This window comes from Aplidium turbinatum, chromosome 13 (genome assembly GCF_918807975.1).
Source record: "Aplidium turbinatum chromosome 13, kaAplTurb1.1, whole genome shotgun sequence".
Taxonomy (NCBI): domain Eukaryota; kingdom Metazoa; phylum Chordata; class Ascidiacea; order Aplousobranchia; family Polyclinidae; genus Aplidium; species Aplidium turbinatum.
The window spans coordinates 6,579,211-6,603,011 of NC_137484.1; the positions used below are offsets into that span (position 1 = coordinate 6,579,211).

General features: G+C 37.4%; 1 pseudogene; it reads left to right on the plus strand.

Annotated features, from left to right (window-relative positions):
* The first annotated feature begins 22,015 nt into the window (after positions 1-22,015).
* Positions 22,016-22,894, plus strand: LOC145782395 (SCAN domain-containing protein 3 pseudogene; annotated as a pseudogene).
* Positions 22,895-23,801: the final 907 nt, after the last annotated feature.

The following is a 23,801-nucleotide window of genomic DNA, read 5'->3' on the forward strand; positions in this document are numbered from 1 at the left end:
CGTTTTGTCCAACGACAAGTAGTCACCTGGAATGACATGTTTGCCGCAGTTTTCGTTAAACATTTCGAAAACGACTCGAAATGCGGCCAACCGGTCATTCTTCCAACGTTGCGGCCTAGTATTTTGGTCGTCGAACGAAATGTTCGAAAATAAAAATTTAAAGCGGTTCTTGCTCATTGTTGCACTAAACACGGGATGTCCTTGCAGTTGATTGAACAATACATCTGTGGAATGACCAGCCTGTCCTAAAAGCCCCCGAAAATACTCCAATTCAACAAAGGCCAGCATCTCCTCGTTGTTGGTTGGGCCAAAATAGCAGTACCTGCTGTCATCTAAAATTCTCTCTGGCAATTGAGAAATGAGTGTGGCAATTTTTCTATTTGTTTCTTGAACAATAATGTTCAAAATGTTTAAAGAAAAAAATAGTTCCCATGCTTGCCGAGGGGTCTTGGCTTTTTTGGCTTCTCCTCTAACACCAATCGGGCCAGATATAATGTTAGCCCGGCCCCTTCTCCCATTGTGCACCGGTCTCGCATTAGACCAAGTAATGCTGACGCCGCCCTCTTGTCTGTTCTTTGGCTTTTCTACAAAAGTTGTATAAGACTTCAGTGTGTCAGGAAAACTCAACAGCATCGTAGTTGTTCATGTCGAGATAGGAATCTATGCTGTTCACCAGTCTTTTCGATGTTATAATCCGTCCTGATGGCGCAAACTCCGGTTGAACATCGCCCATGGAAGGTAACTGGTCGTCAATCTCGATCGGAATCGCTGTTGCGGAAGTTGACGGAGAAGAATCCGCTTCTTCATCTGAATCGGAGTGCCATAAATCCTCCAAATCATCCGCCTGGCTTTCGTCGTCAGAATCCAGTAAAACATGTTGCAATATTTCTTCAGCACTGAATCCTTGCCTTGCCATGTTTTATTTAAAAGTGAAAAGGACGTAATTTTTTTAATAATGGCGTTGAAATACTAAAGAAAATGTATAATGAAACAAATTGTTAGTCCCATAGAAACTAGTTAGAAAAAAACTGTTACACAGAATTATAAAAATCGAGAATAAATCAAAACTTTGCAATATAATAAATTGTCAGACCGTTGTTAAAAATTGTGAAGTGCACTTTACATATTTACTGATGATGAAACTATATGAATGCTATGGTTATCTATGGTGATTCAGATTAGCTTTTTGAGCAATGCTTCACGTTTATGATAAACTACACGTAGAAGGGAAATCCAACAGGCGTTTGCACAATATCGTCGTTTAGCGACGTAGATTCGACGAAAGCGGCGTAATAATTAGTAGGCCTACCTGGTATCAATATTGGCTGTTTCTGCAATGTTGCGTTATGACCATGAACGCCACGTGGCTTGAAAAACAACATTATAACGCTGAATGAAACCATGTGCATGAAACTGATAATCTATCTAATAAAATTATCTCTGATGTAAATTCAACGATTGGGCAATGGTATGTCTCAACAAAATTACCAAATATTCCATCATTTTGACGGCTAGAATGCATTGTTGAACCTAAACCGAAAAATATAGATGCGCTGTTCATTCATAATTTTTGATATTTGTTTATATGTTTAGTGAAAATAAGCTGTCATTCTTGTTATTATATTGAAAACGAAAAGAGCAGTTTGCAAAACGTCTATATTACCATGAATGCGGTTTCATCTTTTTTGATTGTCCCTTGCTGTAGGCCTACTCAGGCAAGTTGTAATTATCACAATCTAACTTTTCCAAACTGTGAGCACTATATCTCGATGCGCATTTGTGTATTGTGAGAAAATTTTGATGGTGTCCAAAAATCAAATACTATTTACAAAATAACTCGGTCTCTTACAATATCCTCATATGTCACATCAACAAATACTTTCCTGACTTACCAATAGGCCTAACTAAGGTAATAAAGAAACATTCTACTAACGGACAGTTCAGTGATAAAAAAAATCCAAAAGTTTGATATTTCTTGCAAATGCAAACAATATAAGTTTTTCATAAAAAGATGAAGTTCAATAGCATTACAAGAATTCCATCACCATAATTCAAAAAGAACCTTTCCATTACTTGGGTTGACCCTTGCGATTACCCCGCATATGGGTTATGTTATGTACCACTATAGTTCACCGTACTGCCGATTGCCTAAAGCATGAAAAAAGTTGCATCTGTCTGCGGTTATAAGTTATATTTTTTTCTAAATTCAACTAAAACAGCTATTCGCATTATGAAACAGTTGGATAAGTGCCATAAATCAAACTATGGAATAAGTTTGTATCTCTATAAAAACGCCTGCCTGCAAAATGATACCATGTTCATAAAAATTACTAGATGTACATAACGCAATATACTTTATGATATTATATTTTCTGATTATACATTTCCAGTCCTTGTCACAGACTGCATAATGCTTACTCATTCACTTTCAATGTAACTGAAAGTAGTTGTTAGATAAAACCTATATATCACATGCGCTATCAAGTAAAAGCGTTCTATTTTACATTGATTGGATTGGCTCAATATGAGATGGCTACTTCTAAACTACACTTATGAAGGCAGAGTCTGCAATTACTTGAATTTTTGCAGGTGTTACCTACAATAAATAATGCGATTAATCGAATACAATTCTCACACAACTCGTGAATATGTCTAGTCAATCAGTGCTGACATAATGCTGGATGATGCATTATTGTTTATTGAATAATTTAGTAAATATGCGTAACTTCATTTGTTTGTTATTGTGAGACGAAACTAGGAAGAATGGAAATAGAAATGGATAAAATAAAGGTATTTTTATTCAATGTAAACGCGCTGCCGCGTGTCATTATCTAACTAAAATATCTCTCGCCGCTAGCCTATGTCGATTCATCGTTTTCTGACGTCACGTCCATTCGATAATAAACGATTTCTTTCATGCATTCTCAGTTCAGTTTGGCAGTTACCCGCCTTTCCGTCGATTCAACGTTGCAAGACGTCGCATAAGTTCATATCTTTAGTTTGGTAAACGGAGATAAGATTTCATTGTGACATTGCTATGCAAACTTATATTTCACATGAGACAACTTGACAAGTAAATACACAAGTTTTCACAATTTATGACGAGTTATAGCACATGGAAATGTTACGCTACAATTGTTTTGCGAGGTACTGCATCGCGGTTTAGTTTATCAGTGACAGTGAACCTGGTACAAGAAGCCTCGAATATATTGATTCAACTAAGCTGCATCACGTATAAACGTGGTGGAACGATCGTCCTTTTCACAAAAGCGTGATGTTCTGGTTTATCCTACACAAATGAGAAGCGTATTGCATTTCAAATCTTTACATGTCGACTTGGAAATAAATGTTTACAAGTATATGTGAGAAGCTTTGGGAACATCGACGCCTTTTCTGCTTTTGATAGTGTGTCGGACAAATAGAAAGATTTGAAACCAAAATCATAATATGTTACAGAGCAGCTTCTATAGTAGGCAATAACGTTGTAGCCTATGCTTTGTTTGATTGAAAGGACATAATTGTCTGCGAAAAACTATTCTCGCTCTAGATGCATTGGCACCAAGTCTTATGTTTAATTTTACGCAATTTCAACCGCAAGCGACGGTAACTCATCGTATCAAAGTTGAAGCTTTTCTTGTATCGACGTCGCTTATAAGCCGTGGTGAGAACAAAAGGTCCACGCATACTGTCAATTTCCTTCACGCTGTGAAGCAGTTAGGATTAACGAGACATGGGCTAAATTAATTACTTTCATCCAGCTGGTGGGAAAATTTTGAACAATAGAATATGAAATATTTCAGAGGATGTGCTGAGAAATGCCTTATATCTCTCAATTTATAACCTTTATTCGCTCAAAATTTCAGCTCAATAGAGGTGAATGAAAGTTAGGAAAAGTCAAGAAATCTCATAGTCGCAGCCTCAGTGGTTTTAGAGATACAACTGTTCATGCAAAAAAGTTGAACTGACAGCCCCCCCCCAACCTTCAAACAGTTAATACCCCTTTAAAAGAATAAAAGGACAGTTTACGCAAGCTCGTTGGTAAGGAGTTCCAGACTTTCACTCCGGCATATTTAATGCTGCGCTGGAGTCGGGATGAGGCGTAACGTGGGACAAAGTAACAATCGTTGGAAGAGTGTCTAGTAAGACGTGCATTATACATGAGTTTGGTTTTTTCAAAGTAGTGTGCGAAAGGCAGAGGCAATACATCCGTATCAAATTTAAACATGAATTTAGCAATTTCGTGTTTGTACAAATCTTTAAGCTTGAGTATGTTAAGTTTCTTATAGAAAGGTGTGACATGATCAGACCTGGGTTTTTTTTTTCGCTGACACTTTTCGGTCATTTGTCCGAAATGACTTGAAAAAATTCGGTCATTTTTTCTGAGGAAAATCTTTCCTTTCAAGTAGCTGATACAAACCAAAATTTGCCCTTCCTGACTAGCTACAACATAGGCGCCAACTTTTTATGCTGTGTGAAATATATGCTGTGTGATACATAAAACAATAGATGAACTAGTGATCGGCAGCAGGACAACATTTTTTGAATGCAAACCGCAACAGCTTCGCGATAAATGATCACTAGAACGAGTAGCGATGCTACAATTCCACTCCAGACAAAATCTGTCATTTTTACATTGATTTAATGTCTGCAGACGTTGAATCAATGTAAAAATGACTGATTTTTCTGCCTGCAACATAGCAAAAATCTACCAGTTTGTGTCGATTCAATGTCATCAGATGTTGAATGCACCCAAAAACAACATAATTTGCTACGTAGACGGAGCGTGCGTTTAGCTTTATGCGCTTGCAAACAGATTCGATGTTGCTTTCGAAAGTCGAAACCTCTGCAGTGAATTGTCGCGGCAGTGAACCGCTCGCTGTGAAAATGAACTTGAAGTCTCGGCACGACGTAAACACCAACCAACGCAACAAGGGCTGGTACAAACCGCATTGCGCACATGCGGAATAATCAACGCAACAACGGACTCGCGCAAACTGCATGGCGCACACACGACCGTTGCCATAGAAACCTGATCAAAGGCGGGATTATGCGCATCTTTTGTTTCATCTGCAACACGAAAACAGGTCAGTCATAAAGTTGAAAGCAGGTCAGTCATAAGTTGCGATATTGTAGTGAAAAGGGAGCTATAATCAAACGTCTCTCCGTAACTATTTTTCAAGAGCTGTTTACGGATGTCAGCAACTTCTAAATTTATTCAAGGTGACGTGCTGTTGAATTGATGTAAACGTGAATGATTTTACTTTCAACAGGTACATTTTCAAGCGTATAATCAAGTTAGTATTTGCATTCCATTTTCAAGACATTGTCATTCTATTTACAGTATACCTTTTACTTTTAGTAAACCTTTTCGTCTCTTGTTTCATGGTAATAAATCTAATTCGTTGCTAAACTTTATGAACTGTGCTTAGCTTAAAGAGTCGCAGTCCATCAACCGCTAGTTTACGCAGACGCATGACATGTGTTTGCTTAACCGAAGTGGTCGAGTTTTGTTTATAATAATTAACGGTAGGTCGAACGTAGCGATAACTCCAAGTGTGGCAATAAAAGCAATCCTAGTGTGACGACACAATTATGTCATCCATCTGCGTGACATTTTGCTGAATTTACGTTGCTGCTGATGAAACACGCTTTCGCCCCCACGGCCAAAAAAATAGTTAGGCGCCTATGAGCTACAACATTAAGTTTCGCTGAGAAACGTTGTCGTGTTTTATCTGAGAAAACTTTCTTCAACGTTCATCAGCGAAACTCAACCTTACAACACCCGAATTGACTATATATTTTTCGGACATTTTGACCGAATTGACTATATTTTTTTCGGACATTTTGCTAAAAAATCGGTCAATGACCGATAAATGACCGAAAAAAAAAACCCAGGATCAGACCTTCTGCCACCTGCTACTATTCTGACAGCCTTATTTTGTAAGGTGCTAAGCTTGTTCATTTGTGTCTTGCAGCATGAACCCCAAATCGTCGGTCCCACGAATTACCCATAAGTACCCATAAGCACCATAAGTCGCGTCGAATTACCCATAAGTACCCATAAGTCGCGTCGAATTACCCATAAGCCCCATAAGTCGCGTCGAATTACCCATAAGCCCCGTAAGTCGCGTCGAATTACCCATAGGCACCATAAGTAGCATTGAATTACCTAGAAGTAACGTCGAATTACCCATAAGCCTGTATAGTGTAGAGTGTAGTCTATAGCCGTCTAGAAGCCTAGTAGGCTAGTCGGCTGCATAGCCGAGTGGTGAGGAGCACGGGCTGGGCGTTCCAAAATATAGTTCGACACCGCTCAAGAGCAGGACACTTGAAGGCATGCCTAAAGGTGGACACAAAGATTGGCTTTGTTGCCTTCCCGTCCGCTTATGTGTAATCTGCAGTTTGCTGCAGCAGATGGAGTGTTTTGTCCGATAAAACACCTTAACATTGGACAATTTTCCCTATGAACCAGGTGACTGCAGCATAGCAATCGTTCTCGCACTCAGCCAGAGACTTAATTCTTGCTTTAAACTTGATAATTAAAGAAAAAAAAGAATCATGGCAAGGGTGGGAATCAAACCCGTATAAATCAAACCCGTATCAAACCCATATACGATATGAGAATGTACCAGTGCGTAGTATAATTGTAATAATGTTTTGTTTGGAAGAATGTATTTGAGTTTCGACAATATCCCTACAGATATAGAAAGTTTCTTGTGGAGCATAATAATGTGAGGTTCAAAATTTAGACCATTGTCAAAAATAATGCCAAGGTATTTGGCAAACTTAACTTGTTCGATCTGAGCACAATTATAAAGTACATTGATATCTTCTGGGTAGCTGCATTTTTTAGGAGGGATCACAATGACATTTGATTTGGAAGGATTGATAACTAATTTATTGGCATTAATCCAGTTCTTGATGTTAAGTAATTCAGACGATATTTCTTTTTCTAAGTAGGTTGGATTAGGAGCGTTAATTACCAGGCAGGTATCGTCTGCGAAAAGTCTTGGAACAGAAGACGTGCAGTTTGGTAAGTCGTTTACGTACAATAAAAACAGCAATGGACCCAGCGTTGAACCCTGAGCTTTTTTGTCATTGCCTGACGTAATGTGTTCAAAATAAATTTACGTGCTTAGTTGGATATGAAACGCTACAAATGAAACTGCTTGAAAAGTATAGGTCTTCACACAGTTTTGAAAAAAAATTTTTATTGTACCGTAGATTAGATTTTTTATCAGTACATACGCTTACAGACATGTGCAATCGAAAACGCCATTTCAGCCTCAAGCACGGGCTTGCAAAGTTCTTTGAAATTGCTAACTGATGTTTGTTTCGTAATGACTTTCAGAAGAATAAAAACTAAGCTTTTTCCATTTCCAACGCTCCTAGTTATGATATTTCCAACAGTTTTGTGCAATCGAGGAAACAAGCAAACAGTCAACTTGACGGCCTATGAAGAATAGTTAGCTACAATCAGTAGCGTAGCCATGAATTTTGAAAGGGGAGGGGTTTTGAGTACTCAGCGGCGGGGGGTCTGGGGGTCCTCCCCCAGAAAATTTTGAAAAATTACTTTGAATTTGGTGCATTCTGAGAGCATTTTCAACAAAAATGTGGGTATAAATATTCCTGTAAAATGGTGCTGTCCGGTAGCATAGCAAAAGGACAAGATCATGTTTTCTTCGGCATTTTTCGGAAATAAAGCTAAGTCTCTGTGTTTTTTTGTTGCTAATTCCTGGCTGAGATGTTTGAATGTTTGGTATTGGCAAATCTCGCTCTTATAATGCAATTTTTTGTTTAAAATTAGGCAATTTTTTTTTGACTGAAAGCATCATTCTCAATATCGTGACGTCACACGCGTGCCAAAGGGGGGGATTGTAACCCCCAACCCCCCCCCCCTTGACTACGCCACTGGCTGCAATCATATGCAAAGCTAAAGCCTAAAGTATAGAAAGTGCCAAGCATAGCCGTACGAGCCAGGGGGGCAGCCGCCCCCCCTGTTGTTTCAAAACGTCGCAAATTCGGGCAAAATCTTGAAATTATTAGGGCAAAAATTGCTATATAAAGCGCTACAAAATTGCATAAATTAAGAAAAACTATAAATTAATATCTTTTACCTATCAAACTAAGTACAGCCTCTTATTTGCACAAGAAATGTGCCGCAAAATTTTCATTTGGCACACCCATATTGATATATTGTATTGCATGGTGATCAAACTGCAGTACGAAATGCATTTAACCAACTGCATCATGCCAATTTGGGCAACCACCAAAATATGTCTCTAATACTTTTGTGAAACTGCCCAAATCAAAACGCAAAATTTGCTATATAGCTAATTTTATTAATTTTCACAAATGCATCGTGTTGATTTGGGCAGCTGAAAACATGAAATTATTTGTTGATGAAACTGATCAGTCTGTTTATGCAACTGCCCAAATTAGCGTGAGGCAGTTTTCCCAAAATGAACAAATTCATTAATTTTCCCATTTACATAACTATATCGTTTAGATTTGGGCAACAAAAAAATATGAAATTGCAGTATCTGGTCATAGTCTATTTATAAAACTGCCCAAATTGGCATGATGCAGTTGCCTCGGCATCAACATTTACAAAGTTTTTAATTTTTTTCATAATATCCATAAATGCATCATCTTGATTTGGGCAACTACAAAATATGAATGTGTATAAATCTGGTAAATACTTTTATAAAACAATTCGGGTGTGGAGGTCACAGTACTTTTCAACCATAAACGAACATAGCTAAGCAACACCACAACATTTAACAAAAACATGTTATACCTGTTAAAAGTAATGTTAAGGTGTTGCTTAGCTTTGTTTGGTTACTTTTATAAAAGGTTCTGCTACTATTCGGCGAGTTCCCTATTCGGCGAGAGCCTTTTTCGGCGAGTTCCCTATTCGGCGATTTTTTGAAAATCTAACGACGCCTTCTGCAAATCCGATGATTGAATATTATTCAATATTCAGACATTGAGTCAATGTAAATACGTACTGCTAGGCTAATTGGGTTCTTTGAATCCTACGTCACCGTCTGTATGCAAACTTAGAATATATCAAACTTAGTTATTTTTGTCATCAAATTAGGCCTACCTAGCCTAACTATATTTTTAGAAGTAGTGCTGCCAGACCTTTTTATTTTTGTACTAAAATTTGTATCATCAAAACTACTTTAATTGATTGAATAAAGTTTATTTGAACAGAAGTAGTATGTCTGTGTTTTATTACATTTAATTATAATTTCTCTATTGTTATGTACTTTTTTCTGAATCTGCATGGTCCCCCTGAGCCGGTTTCCTGCAATGTTTATTTTTGAGTCTTTTATGACATCACAACTGAATATTTAAGTGGCGTTGTTTATTATTTGTGGTGTGTAAAACAATATTTGTTACTCCTACTTACCATGCCAAAGTGCAGAAGCATCGAGCAATGCACAAGCAAAGGTATCTTCAAAGATGAATTCAGTTGTTCTATCTTGATTACTTTGGTAAGAAATTCTAGCTAGCTGGTGATCAGTGGCGTACTGGCGTAGCCAGGAGATGGGGGGGTATTAAGGCGATGTGAAATTTGAATGGACAAAATCGAATTATCACGCAGGGTGACTACTGTTGTGTAGAGTATTTTTGTGAAGTTTTATGCAATAAAATCCAGTATCCGTAAACATGTAAGCGTTTTAAGTTTACATTATAACGTAATGTACCGTATTAATTATCACCATTGTCATGTACAGCGCCCAGGAGCATAGTTTGACTGTGGATGTGGCGCTATATAAATATTGTTATTATTATTATTATTATTAAGGTTAGTATTTTCTAATTCTTGCAAGGTGATTCCACAAAAAATACTATCATAACGCATCAATCCACGTGATCCAGATAGCGCGCTCTGAATGGCTAGTTAGGAAAAACGCGTTGTGTGCCGCACACACGCGCGCGCGAGCGATTGCTGTCTGCTGCTGAGGGATTTATAGCTTGAGTTTGAGATGCTGATTATTATTGAAGATAAGGCTTCAAAATTCAGATAAGAGGTTGTGTTCAGCCAAAATGTTTGCTATGATTTTATGCTTGGTTGTTAAATAATCATTTAGGCTTCGGTTCAAAGTTAGTTTAGGCTAGGTTTTCCAAATTATGTAAAGTAGGCCTAAGAGGCAATGTCTGTAATTATCAGGTCTTCTGGAATAAGAACTGCTTATTCAGGTGAAGTTACTGTTTGTGGTTCTGCATTTTTTATATGTAGCTTTGAGAATGACACTAATAAAGTTCATAGTATTACGGAAGGCTCAGACAACCAAGTTTTCAGCACTTAAATTCTGAGTTCTGTGTACTGTAAGTGGGCTATGTTTTTTTTTCAAAAAATACATTAATCTCTTCACATATTATCTTTAGTTCATCAAGCTGACCTTGTTGTGGGTAGCATTGTTAACTGTTAAATCATGCCTAAAAGTTCTAAAAAAAGAGTAAGAAGCATGGAAAGCTCTTCTGTCATTGGACCCTCCAAGGAGCTTCCCACTGCTGATTTACCAACACTACGATATGTTCTTGCATTCTGTACTTTGTTAAAGGTGATACTCAAGTACTTTATTACTGCAACTTTTTCTCTGACAGGTTTTAATTAAGCTTGGTAGTGACATAAAACATAGACCAACTCGTATATATTCATATGGATGAAGGGTAGTTGTTAAAAATACTAACATATAGCTTGCATGAATGAACAGTAGGCTACACATAGGCTACAATAACCAATTAGCAGACACTTTTCAAAACATTAATGTGTTGAAATAATTAATTGCACGTTTACAGAGACAGAGCACTCATAAGGGATTAATTTTTCAGGAAGCTGGAAAAAAAGCTAACTATTCTCTTTTCAAATGAAGATCGCATTCCTAAAACAATTGAGGTTTCTCCTCTCCCAACGTTATCATGGAGTAGAAGCACCGTTATACCAAATTGGGCCTCTTGACAAAACGACAACAAAAACGCTTCAAAAGAGAGTTAACAAAAAGGTAAGTTCTTACATATGGTACCTTTTCAAACTTTTTTGTCTAGTAATTTTCTATGAAATGTAAGGCTTTTATAAGTATATTCTTTGATAACAGGGTCATGCATAGACATGTCCCACCATGTTGTGTACTGGAGTTGGTCAGTTGTTGTCATTGACATGGCTCTTCTAACAACATTTGTTGAATGGAGCCATATGAGAAGGAGAATGGGTTACTGCCAATTCTACAACCCCACTTCACCATTGCAGATGTAGTGCAACCTACTCTAGATAGTACGTGGTTTAAGGATTTTTCGTTTTCCTGAAGCATTTCCTCGTGGGAAAGTGATTCAGATGTTCTGATTTCTATGTCTGTAAAGGCAAGCTTGTGCTTTCACTAAAGCTAGTCGTGCTATGGCGAGAAGATTTTTCTTGACTATCACTGATTTTTACTGCCATTTGTCCGAAAGAGTATTATATATTTGTTATGTTTTATTGTTTGGCATATATTGTTTTTCGTTGTGACAGTCAGAAATAAAAACAAACTGAACTGATTTACATGGATTATTTTGTGTTCTTTACATTTATCATTCACACAAAAAACTTGTTTTTCAAGAGCCTCAAACAACAGCGAGGAGATGATTTCGCTGCAGCAAAGAAGTCACAAGTGATAGAGGAAGAGAACTGGAAAAACAGCAGTTTTCTGCAGCAATTGATGAAGAAATTGACTCTCCTTTCGAACCAGCTGCATCTGGTACATCTGAATGTGACAATGCCCCGGTATCCAGTGATGATCCTGCTCTGCGATCTTTTTCTGTGAACATGTTAGAAAATATTTGCAAAGGCAGTAACTCTTGTGATGTTTCTGTCCGCACTTTTACCCAACCAAAATTAAATTTGGATGCCAACTCAATGTGCACTTTGATTGGGACCATGCCACACATACTGAGTCTACCCTTACTTCACACTTAACCATAGATGAACTAAAGGGTTTGATAAACACAAAGTTTGAATGCCCTCATTTTCCTACCCATACTCAGGCTGTGCAGCGTCTCATTTGGGAAGTCACTAACGACTGTGGAAGTGTTGCTGGCCAGCAACAACGGGATGGTTTCATTCGGGCGAGAATTGCTTTGCGTAGGGTCTTGCCGAAAGCAGACACGAAATCTGACTTTCTTTCATTGGCTGCAGTATAATGTTTTGATACTCACTATTGTTTCTTGTTCATTGTCTTTATTCGTTTGTGCACGTTTTACAAGCACATATAAAGTTGGTTGGTTGATGTGTAAGCTACCATTGGAGAGTTGCAGTTACTATATCTGTCAAAAAACAAATGTAAATCGGCGAAAACAATCGAATATTAATGCAGTGCGTTGTGTGATTATGTAATTCATATTACTACAACAAAACCAAAGTGTCATCTTATGCATAGTGCACAGTGTTGTACGTTGACGCCGTCAATTTGACGGCGTCATTTGACGGCGTCAACTTTTTGTTGACGCTGAGGCTAGCGCCGTCAATTTATTTTTCAGTTGACGGAAGTGATAGCGCCGTCAACTATTTTGCCGATTTTAAGCGTCAAGCGCTATGCGTCATTTTTTTTTCATGGAAAATCTCGTTACACAATAAGAGTTTCACAATGTATTCTGGCCAACGCGACTCATCCGAATTACCGGCTTTTGCGTTGGTTGGAATGGCTACCTGGAATACACGCGGAAGAAGTTCGCCAAATGGTGATCACCCATGTATTGAGAACGAGGGATCAGAGACAGAAAGCGAAAAATCCATGAATGGTATCGCGGACGTTGAAGATACTTTATTTCAAGAGCTCTATGCCCCTGACGAGAGCGATATTGGTGCAGTGGACCTCGTTAAAAGATTTATACATGCTAAACTGTCACAGCACGCTTGGAACAATGATACCTTTCCGAGTAGGCTAAACGTTTTCAACTTGTTTTTGAAATACAACACACCAATACCAACCAGCGCTGCTGTGGAACGCATGTTTTCACTTGGAAAGGACAATATGCGTCTCAAACACAGCAGATTGTCAGAAAAATGTTTTGAAATGCTTGTTTTTCTGCAAGAAAATAACTAATAAGCAGGGCCCGCAAAAGTCAATAAAGGAAAAAAATTTTTTTTAAGGACCTCGTTTATCCACAAATCAAAGAATAAAGTTGTTTTCAGCACCTAAGGGACTGTTTCTAAGAAGTTTATAGGTCAAAATAAAGTCAAAATTGATAATAAAGTCGAAATTTGACAAATTATGGCTTTTAACAAACTTAATTCTGTGTTTCTAGAGAGTAATTTTTGTCAAAATCCTTGCGAAAGCATTGCAAATCAGGAACTGCGATACAATTAAACCATATTAACTCATAAAAGCAGGAAATATGTCACAATGACCACGGATCAGCAGTAACTTTTATCGCAAATTGTCCATTGTTTATTCATTGTTATGTATTTAAATAATTTTTATAAAACACTCCCTCTTCACAAATATGGTCTTTTCGAAAATCAACAGTTTTGATTTTAGGAATAGCCTACTGACATTCTGTAATACAAAAATGCCTAAGCAAGCTAAATCGTCTTCTGTCTTCAGCCAAAGTTAGATTTGGGGAGATTTTCCTATCGCTATAAAACAGTGGCGGCTCGTGGTATTTATAGCCGGGGGTGCTGCAACCGGAGGTAGCCTATACGTGAAAAAGCGAGCGCCAAAGGCGCGATGCCAAGGGGTCTAGGGATAAGACCCCCATAAAATTTGACCTTATTTGAATGGTATTTCATGAATTCTGAGGCTATTTTAGCACTCAATTTCCTGATGTTCAACACGTTTAAATAGGCTGTTTTAGCATGTGATCTTTGGCCTTAACTTATTGTCGTACCGGTAAGTTAACAAGGAACCTAGGTAAAATTTAATTTAACAACAATAATGAAAACCTAGTCTAAGCTTTATCTTTTCGTGCAGAAAGTAAAGCACATTAGTCTAACCATGTAACAGCATCAGTCGCAGCCACCTAATATCGTGCTTGAAAACAACAGTATTTGCAACAGTAGCTGGCCTGACCACGTGACCAGCAACTGCAAAATTTGCAGTTCGAAATTGTGGGATTTGAAGCAACCTCAGCCAAAATATGACGTCACAATTTCTCTTTGTTCTTCTTTTATAAGATCGCAACTGCAGGGCTTGCAGTTCAGAGCTGCCAAATACAAAACTTAAAAAAATCATAATATTTTTTAAAATTCAGAAATTATGAAACTTCTAGTCAGTAGGATCTATAGAGAAAAAGAAAAAAAAACGTGAAATTAATAAAAAAAATAAAATTCTGAAATGTGCAGGGGGTGCTGCAGTTCTGCAGTTTCTATAGACGAGCCGCCACTGCTATAAAACACAACGAACTTTTTATAATCCATAAAACACCTTGACTTTTCGACAAAATATTACGTTTGGGTCTGAAATCGACAAAATATTATGTTTTGGTAAGTGGTATCAATTGAAGAAAGAACTGTGCCTTCTATAAATAAGCAATTTTGTTAGGTCAAAATAAAGTCAAAATTTGATAAAAATAAAGTCAAAATTTTTTTTTTTTTAGGTCAAAATAAAAATGGCCCTACTAATAAGTTAAGCAGCTAATTACAATACAGTCTCAAAACATAATACCTGCTCTTTATTTATAGCTATTGTTAGCCTAAACTTGGTTGAGATATTTCCGTTTAATCAGACGCTGGCAAAAAATAGCGCTAGAAATTAGCGCTGACGCTGACGCCGTCAATTTTTTTAAGAGCTTACGCAGTACTTTACGCGTCAAGTTTTTAGGCAATTCGCGCTGACGCTGACGCCGTCAATATATTTCAATGACGCGTACAACACTGATAGTGCATTCCTACTCTTGCCATAGAAGTGAAAAAGGCTTTAATATCATCAGTTTTTGCTGACCAAGCAAAATAGGGTTGCCAGGTGATTGTTTAATATCTTACCGTACACCGCCAGCCTTTACCTAAAAGGGCAACTAGCAGTCGCATCATATGTAATTGTTGTTGTGGTTGTTAAAGTTGGAAATTTTTACAATTTAAAAAAGATAAACAAAGTTTTTTCTTCAAAAAATTTGTACCTGGCAACTCTGTGCTGGCAACAAATGCCAAGGACAAAATCGACTACATGTTTAAGGTTACTGAATATTTTTGCGTGAAATTTTACAGAAATACTCTACATAGCAATAGTCACCCTGTGTGATAATTCGATTTTTGATTTTTTTAAATTTTTTGATTTTCACATCGCCTTAGTGGGTATTGCAAAGAGCGAGTTTTGCCATTACCAAACATTTAAATATCTCAGCCAGGAATTAACAACAAGAAAACATAGAAAATTGTAGCTTTATTTCCGAAAAATGCCGAAGAAAACATGATCTTATCCTTTTGCTATGCCACCGCACAGTAGGCCTACCATTATACAGGAATATTCATAACCACATTTTTGTTGAAAATACTCTCAGAATGCACCAAATTCAAAGTGATTTTTCAAAATTTTCTGGGGGAGGCCCCCCAGACCCCCCGCTGCTGGATGTCGCCATAACCAAAACACGCCGTCAAAACCCCCCTTTTCAAAATTACTGGCTATGCCACTGCTAGTGATCTTGTTATGTTAGTTTTTCACTGTTATCATGCACCGCATACATTATATTTGAGCAATTTCTATAAAAGCGTGCACATTTGGGCAAATTTACGTTTTGCCCCCCCAAAATGGTTTGGTCTCGTACGGCTATGGTGCCAAGTAATCTTGTCGATTAACCAAAGTTTTCATGATCAGTTAAATGACCTACCTGCACTTCTATGAAATATGGATAGTTGTGGAGTTCATAGGTTACTAAAAATTAAATAACTTAAATAACTTTGAAAAATCGAGGTTTTGAGTTAAAAAGTTCTAAAAATCGATGTTGTAGGCTGAGTGATAGGCTTTTAATTAAATGAATATTTATCCTCAGACTGAAAAAGCTTTTTTGAGAATTAATTCAGGCAGTATTGCATACTGTTAAAGGGGTTTGAACCATTGACGCAAGCCTGGTTACCGAGATTGCCAGAGCGAAGTTACCGCTTGTTTTGAAGTGTTGTCGATGAATTATTTCATCTACTAGGTGCTAGTGCTGCTAAATGAAGATCAGTCCTTGAAAATTCTTCGCAAGCGTTCAGCTCAGTTGAACTAGCGATGCTAGATCTTGTCATTTCTTTGTTCATAGTCAACTAATTTAGTTATCGGGAGGAATGAGTCTTTCGGGGACATTGAATTAAAATTGTAAAATTGAACTACTGTAATTTGCAATCTTTTAAATGGGCAAGTTTTCTACTTGAATTACATGCTTTTAGGTTTTAGTGCCCAATATTTTAGCTTTTAGTGCTCAACATTTTAGCTTTTAGTGCCCAATATTTTAGCTTTAAGTGCCCAATATTTTAGCTTTAATGCCCAATATTTAACTTTTAGTGCCCAATATTTTAGCTTTAATGCCCGATATTTTAGCTTTTAGTTTCCAATATTTTAGATTTAATGCCCAATATTTTAGCTTTTAGTGCCCAATATTTTAGCTTTTAGTGCCCAAGCTTTTAGCTTTTAGTGCCCAATATTTTAGCTTTCAGTGCCCAATATTTTCGCTTTTAGTGCCCAATATTTTAGCTTTTAGTGCCCAATTTGTTTTTTACAAGAAGTTGGAGCTTCTTTTAGTCGTTGATGATAAATATGGGGAAGATGATGTTTCAAAGCACTTCTTTTTAGTTTCTTCTTGTATGAAAACAATTGGTTATTAATCAATGATTCGTTTCAGAATTCGAGTTAGTCTCGTTACCCCACTGGCTTTGTGACGTAGCTAAAAAGAAAGTGTGGGGAGAAAAAGCAATTGTTGGTTGGGGGCAAACGCCATTCAACATCAATTACAATAGTATTAAAACTTTTTAATAGAATTAAAACATATTTTTGGGGGCAAAATAAAAATGTTTGAATACCAATTTCTTCCCCCCCAAGCCATTCTGTAGCTACATCTTTATGCTAGCTTGTAATGATTGCGAAAAAAAATGAATAATTTGCCTTTGACGAAGTTTTGGGTAAACTTTTGTTAATTGAGAACAAGTGGGAATAGGTAGTAAGTTGAATAGAGATAGACACCATGCACATAACCAGCATAGCCTGCTCGTCTATTTTTGTGTGTTTGTTGAAAAAGCTGTAAATTTTTCTTATTATTATTTTGCAAAGATTTGCAGAACAATGAGCGCAAAAATATCCTCTGCTTTTTATAAAAGTCTAGCAGTAAAATTTCGAAAATCTGCCCGAAGTCTGGACACCATTTAAATTATGTACAAGGCATAATTTTTTTCTGTTCATGCCTTTATTAATAGAGAAATCAACAAAGCAAATTCTCTACCAAAGCTTTATCCTTTATTAATACTAGCATGAGATTAATATATTTGTCAACTTGATTTTGTTCAAAGCAATGTTTTCACTTAAAAAAAAAAAATTGTCAGTTGATGAGAGGAACGCAACCAATCTCATACTTTCATAGATTTAAAACACTGACCCCTTATGCCATTTGCTAATTGCTAATGTGATTGAGAGACCTTAGCAAAAGCGAAATGTTTTCAAAAATGGCAATAAATTGAATGTTTTCTCATGTTTTGACGAGAGCACATGACTAAGTACCCTGCTGGATTCGCGACTGCTCGACTGAGCTTCCATGCTGCTGCTCTGAAACTATTTACCATGTAAAGTACTGAAAGCAACTCATATTTGCAATGTTGATGGCGAAATACACACTACAGTAGGCTATATGTTCTTCTTCGTATGTATCAAAGATTTATAGTCCGAAAAACTGAGTGAGTAGTAACTGAAATTCTTGTAAATAGTTTACCCATGTTTGGTATAGACGTTATTTGAGTCCGCGAAGATTTGTTCTGGTGTGATACAAGTCCACGGCCTGAAAATGTTGAGAAACGCGGCTGCTATGTATATAGCATGCAATGCTTATAAGGTAGGCTACTGCTCTACGAATGTTAGCAGAAGAACTGTTTTGGTTTTGAATTTTTATCCTCGGACTGATAAAATCTTGATAGGTTATTTCTGGTAGTTTGCATAGTCTACTTGCAGAGGCTTTTGACGCATGTCGGATACCTAGATTGACAAAGTGAAGTTTCCGATTGTTGAAGTGTTGCTGCCGAGGAATTATTTCATCGTATAGGTGCCGCTGAATGGAGAGCAGTCCAGAAATGCATTGCTCAAGCGCACAACTCGAGAGCCGAACCAAAATAATAACAATGGAACAAGAATAACAACAGACACACAATAACAACGCAAGTTTGCAACATGTACTGTAGTTTAATGTTGCAAATAATATAAGGACTACTCTAATAAGTTTTTATTTAGGAGCAACATGGGACGACACCAATGGTACGACACCTGAAAGTGCGTCGGTTCCACACCGCTCAAGAGCATGAGGCTGTGTCTTTGGCAGTGCCTGAAGGTGGAATACATCTTGTGCAAAATATTCGCTTATCTGGAACCGTCATGGCAACGTGCTATAGTGTAAGTCATGTATAGCAAATGACCCTGCTTTTTAGCTTTTAGCTATTGCCAGTTCGCTGTTGGGTTGGATCTGTAATTTTCAAAGTTACGACAAGGATCTCAAAAAGAAGATTTTTTGTTTATTTAGCCTTGTTGAACTCGAAGTAAACTGTTGAAATGAATCTTTGACTGCAAAGTATGACTGCAGATGACTTTTAATAGTGTTGTTTGCTACTATCAGATAAACCTATTTCCCCAACAACCAGTCACCGTACAAAAACTTAAGCGACAAACCACACAGGTCGACAGCCTGTTTCAACCTTTTTATTAAACGACAACACGGAGCAGTCCTATCATTGTCAGTGTTATTGAAACAAAGAATTAGGATGTAGACATCGCTACGACTACTGTAGCCTATTTCAAACAAAATTTTCGTTCGTAGCCTACGTAATACAGAACAGTGACCGCCTGACCGGCAAAACCGGAAAGTTCTAGAATTTCCAGTTGGCTCATCCAACCCTCCTGCCAATATCTATCTTCACAATGATGATTTTCAACCTATGTAGTCTACTGCGTTACAGTGTGGTAGATATTGTAGCATAATACCTGCTTCGTTGATATTGCAGAATATTTGAAGTCGACATAAAAATTATCAAATAGTCGTGACAAAGAGGTGATTTAGACGAAATTTAACTCTTTCGCGCCCAGCATCATTTTAAAATGATTTGCGGTTTAATGCGAAACGCCCAGCATCATTTTAAAATGATCTGAGGTTTAATGCGAAATGCCCAGCATCATTTTAAAATGATGCTGTTTGATGCGTGATATAAAACTTTGTGTTTGTAGCAAAATATCTATAAATTTACTGGTCCCTTGTAACATGCTTATTTTATTGATATTCTCGTGTTTTTCAAAAAAAAAAATTGCTCAAATTGGACAAAGTGTGCTTACTTTAACCAACAGTTAAAATAAAAGTATGTATATAAAGGAACAAGGCATGTTTGATTTTTCCTTGACACTTCATATCATTAGGAAGTCCACTGAAAAAAAAAAATCTTTTTTAGGTTCTACAGAAAAGGTGGGAGTATTTTTTTTGTAAGATGCTTCATTTTCACAAAATTTTCAACAAACAAAAAAGTTAAAAAAGTGCACATTTTGAAAACACTGTATCTTCAAATATGTTGTATTAGAAAAGTAGGTTCTAACATTTATAGTCAGAACTTGAAATTATCTTTCCAATGAGATATTCCATGTCAAAATACACAATCGGTGTTACGCGTGTCAACTCGTTAAAGTTAAAGAAAAAAAAGAGAAAATGGCTGGGTTTTGCGGTCAAACCGTGCAAAATCGCTGGGCGCGAAAGAGTTAAAACTTGGTTTCAGCCTTTGTGCTCGGAGAAATCCCCAGCTGGAGTGAACACTACGTCTTGCACTGTAGCCTAGATGTATACTTTGCTTTATCCAAGTAAAAATCTTAATGATAATGCTGCTGATTCAATGAATTCAAGAGCATATGAGCTACTCCAAAAACGAGGTAAGACAGACTCGGGGCCACAACAAAAGTTGTTTCGAACTCAATGGAAAGTGCCCCAACTGAACATGTTCTATCTTTGTGCGTCATCATGTCCTTTTACGTAGGCCTACAATACTTTGCTCCAAATTTGAACCCTCCTCATTCAGGATTGCCTCCCCCGGGGCGACTTTGATGTTCTGAAATCTGTAAGTTAAGTACAATACCTAAACAGCCACTTTATCTGGTCCAGATCTGGTCAGATCCGTACCCGATCTGGTAAAAATAGGAACCAAATGAAGTGGTTGTCTGGGTAACCAACACTTAGTTTCATCCAGTACCTTATAATGTTAAGTTTGCGATTTTAGGGGGTTATACTCCTGAGTTACGCCCAACCTTGGGGGGAGAGATATGTTGTTTCGAACTCAGTAAATCATACTCCAACTGATGCTAAAGGTATTCTATCCTTGTACCTTATGAAGTTAGTTTTATGTATTTTGGCCCAACTTTGGGTGCCTCTTATTTGAAAACGCCCCACCTGGGGTACCGAAATCGACTTGTTCCAAAGTCTACAAGTGAAGGCATGAAATCTGGCGAAGATTTTGTTTTTGTACCTTAGCTTATGATGTTAATTTTGTCATTTTGTGGGGTTATAGGCTACCCCTAAATTGAGGTTAAGCTCAACCTTGGGGCCATACAAAATTTGTTTTGAACTCAGTGAAACGTGCCCCAACTGATGGCACAAGTTCCATCTTTGTACCTTATGATGTTAGTTTTACGTAATTTGAGCTAAATTTGAATCCCCCTTATTCGGAAATGTCCCACCTGGGGCACCCATCGACTTGTCCCAATGTCTACAAGTAAAGGCATAAAATCTGGCAAAAGTTTTGTTCTTGTACCTTATGATGTTTTTTTGATCCCCAAAATAGTTTATCACCGGGCTGTAACCCACAAACGACCCAGTAGTGAAACCCAGGATGTGGGTTTTTGAACAGTCTATAGTGGGGCAAGTTATTACAAATACGTCACGGCACCCAGACTATAATATGCAAGACAGGTTATCATCATGTAACTGTAAGCTAAGCATTTTGTAACTCGATGCTTATGGTGGGAACGGTATACACTACAGTAGGCTACACACACACACACATATGAATTGTTAATGTGATTTTTTTTGCCAAATAAATGTAAGTAAAGATTTTTTGCGAGCACTGCATATCGCTGAAAATACTAGATACAGTAGATTAGCTAAGAATATTTTATCTGTTTTGCATGAGAAAAAAGCTGAAAATAATTCTTATTCAGTTAGATGTGGTTTAGAGCAGTGCTACTCAAACACCGGTACGCGTACCGGTGCCGGTACGCGAGAACTTGGCTGCTGGTACGCGGTCAGTTAGAAGTAATTGTAAATTGAGTAGCTTAATTTGTTTTATGTTGATCAGAACGTCTATATAATAATTTTTAGGCAACGATAATGTTCAAATTGCTTTCCCAGCTATAGACTGTTTGGTGGCCCGCTACTACGACGACTTCCAGTTTTACACCTTCCACCTTCAAATTTAAAGAGACACTTACATTCAAAACATAAAGATTATAGTTCTAAGCCGAAAGAGTTTTTTGAAAGGAAACGAAATTAATCAAAAAGTGCACAAAAACAGATGTACGGCGTGACTCATGTAAATACTAAAGCGTTACGTAACTTACGTGCATCTTTTAAAGTGGCGCTAAGAATTGCAAAAGCTCAAAAACCGTACAGTGTTGGTGAGACATCAGTACAAGGCTGCATTCAAGACGTTTGTTTACAAGTACTTGGTGAGGCAGCAGCTGCAAAGGCTGCAAAAGTTCCTCTTTCAAACGACACTATTGCTCGACGAACTGCTGATTTGGCTGATAATATGGAAATTTAACTAGTTGATCAAATTAAACTGGCCAAGTACTATTCTTTACAGCTAGATGAAAGCACAGACATTCGAAACATGGCAATTTTGATGGTGTATGTACGTTATGAATATGAAGGCAAATTAAAAGAAGAGTTGTTTTTCTCTACCGCTCTTCCACGTAGAACAACTGGTGCAGAAATATCAAAGACTATTATTGATTACATTGAAAACAAAGGATTAGATATGAAGAATTGCGTTGGAGTATGTTCCGATAGTGCTGCTGCAATAATAGGAGAAAAATCGGGAGTAATTACACGAACTAAGCAGTTGGCTCCAGAATGTGCTTCAACGCATTGCTTTATTCATAAGGAAAATCTTGCAACCAAGAAGTTGTCAACGAAGTTAAATGATGTGCTTTGCGAGGTCGTAAAAATTGTTAATTATATAAAAGGAAGTGCAGTTAATTCAAGACTATTTGCCCTTTTATGCGACGATATGCAAGCAGATCACAGGCAACTATTATTTCATTCTAGTGTGCGTTGGCTGCCGAAGGGAAAAGTTTTATCACTCGTATATGAACTCCGAAACGAATTGGCAGTATTTTTGCGTGACAGAAAGCCAGATTGGGCGAAGCTATTTCTAGATGAACAATGGCTTGCTTTGCTAGCTTACATAACTGACATTTTCGTTATTATGAATGGCCTTAACACTTCAATGCAAGGAAAAAATGCTTCACTTTATGCAACAGCAGATGAAATTGACGGCATGCAACGAAAGCTGAAAGCATGGAGGATTCGAGTCTCGAACAATTGTTACGACACGTTTCCTAAGTTAGCTATTGTTACTGACGATGCTGGAGACAATTTGAACGTAAAATGTGTTCAAGATACTGCCACAGAACATTTGTCAAATTTGGTGGAACGCATTCAACATTATTTTTCGGAACAAAAAAATCCACGAAGAGGAAATGAATAGATTCGAAACCCATTTGCACCAACTGTAAACGTTGAAGAGTTAAATATAAGTGTCGATTTAAAAGATAAATTATTGGATCTATCTGCTGATGAAAGTTTGCGAAAATCCTTTGAATCAAACTCCCTTGCAAGCTTCTGGGTCAAAATAAAAGCAGAATATCCGAGACTGTGTACCATGGCTATTAAAACACTGCTTCCGTTCCCTTCTACATGTCTACGTAAAGCCAGCTTTTCTACCATGAGCTGTTTAAAGGGAAAACACAGAAGCGCGTTGGATATCCATGCTCCTCTTCGAGTAGCATTGTCTTCCATTGAACCGCAATTGGATAAGCTGGATGCAAATAAGCAAGCGCACACTTCGCATCAAAATTCGAAAGACCATTGATAAAAGCGTTTTTTTACTTGTTTTTTTGTGTGTATTTGTTACAAAACTAATAATGACTTTGCTCTTGTCTTTTTTTCGCAAATTGACCGGGACGCCAAGTGATGGAAGGTGCTCAGCCGGTACACGGCATAAAAAAGTTTGAGTAGCACTGGTTTAGAGTTCACTGTGTGGTTGAAAGTGGTTCAAAGGTTCACTGTGTCAATGGTTCAAAGCAGTGACTCAATAGAACAGACACGATCAACCGCCTTTGTTTCAAGGCGATCAGAATGTGATGTAGGCCTATTGTAGGTTGATGTGAAACATGTTATCTTCTGTCAGCACAAGGCTGTGTCCACTGCATCAACGACTGCGTGTTGAAGACCGAATAACCTCAAAGTCAACATTAATTTTTAACAACACTTGAAAATCTTGATCAAATACAGGGCTTGAGTCAACAAAAAAGCTATTATGATCCTGACACGTTGTTTGATTGACTAACTGTAAATTTAACTTCACATTAATGTTTAACCAAAACTTGAAAATC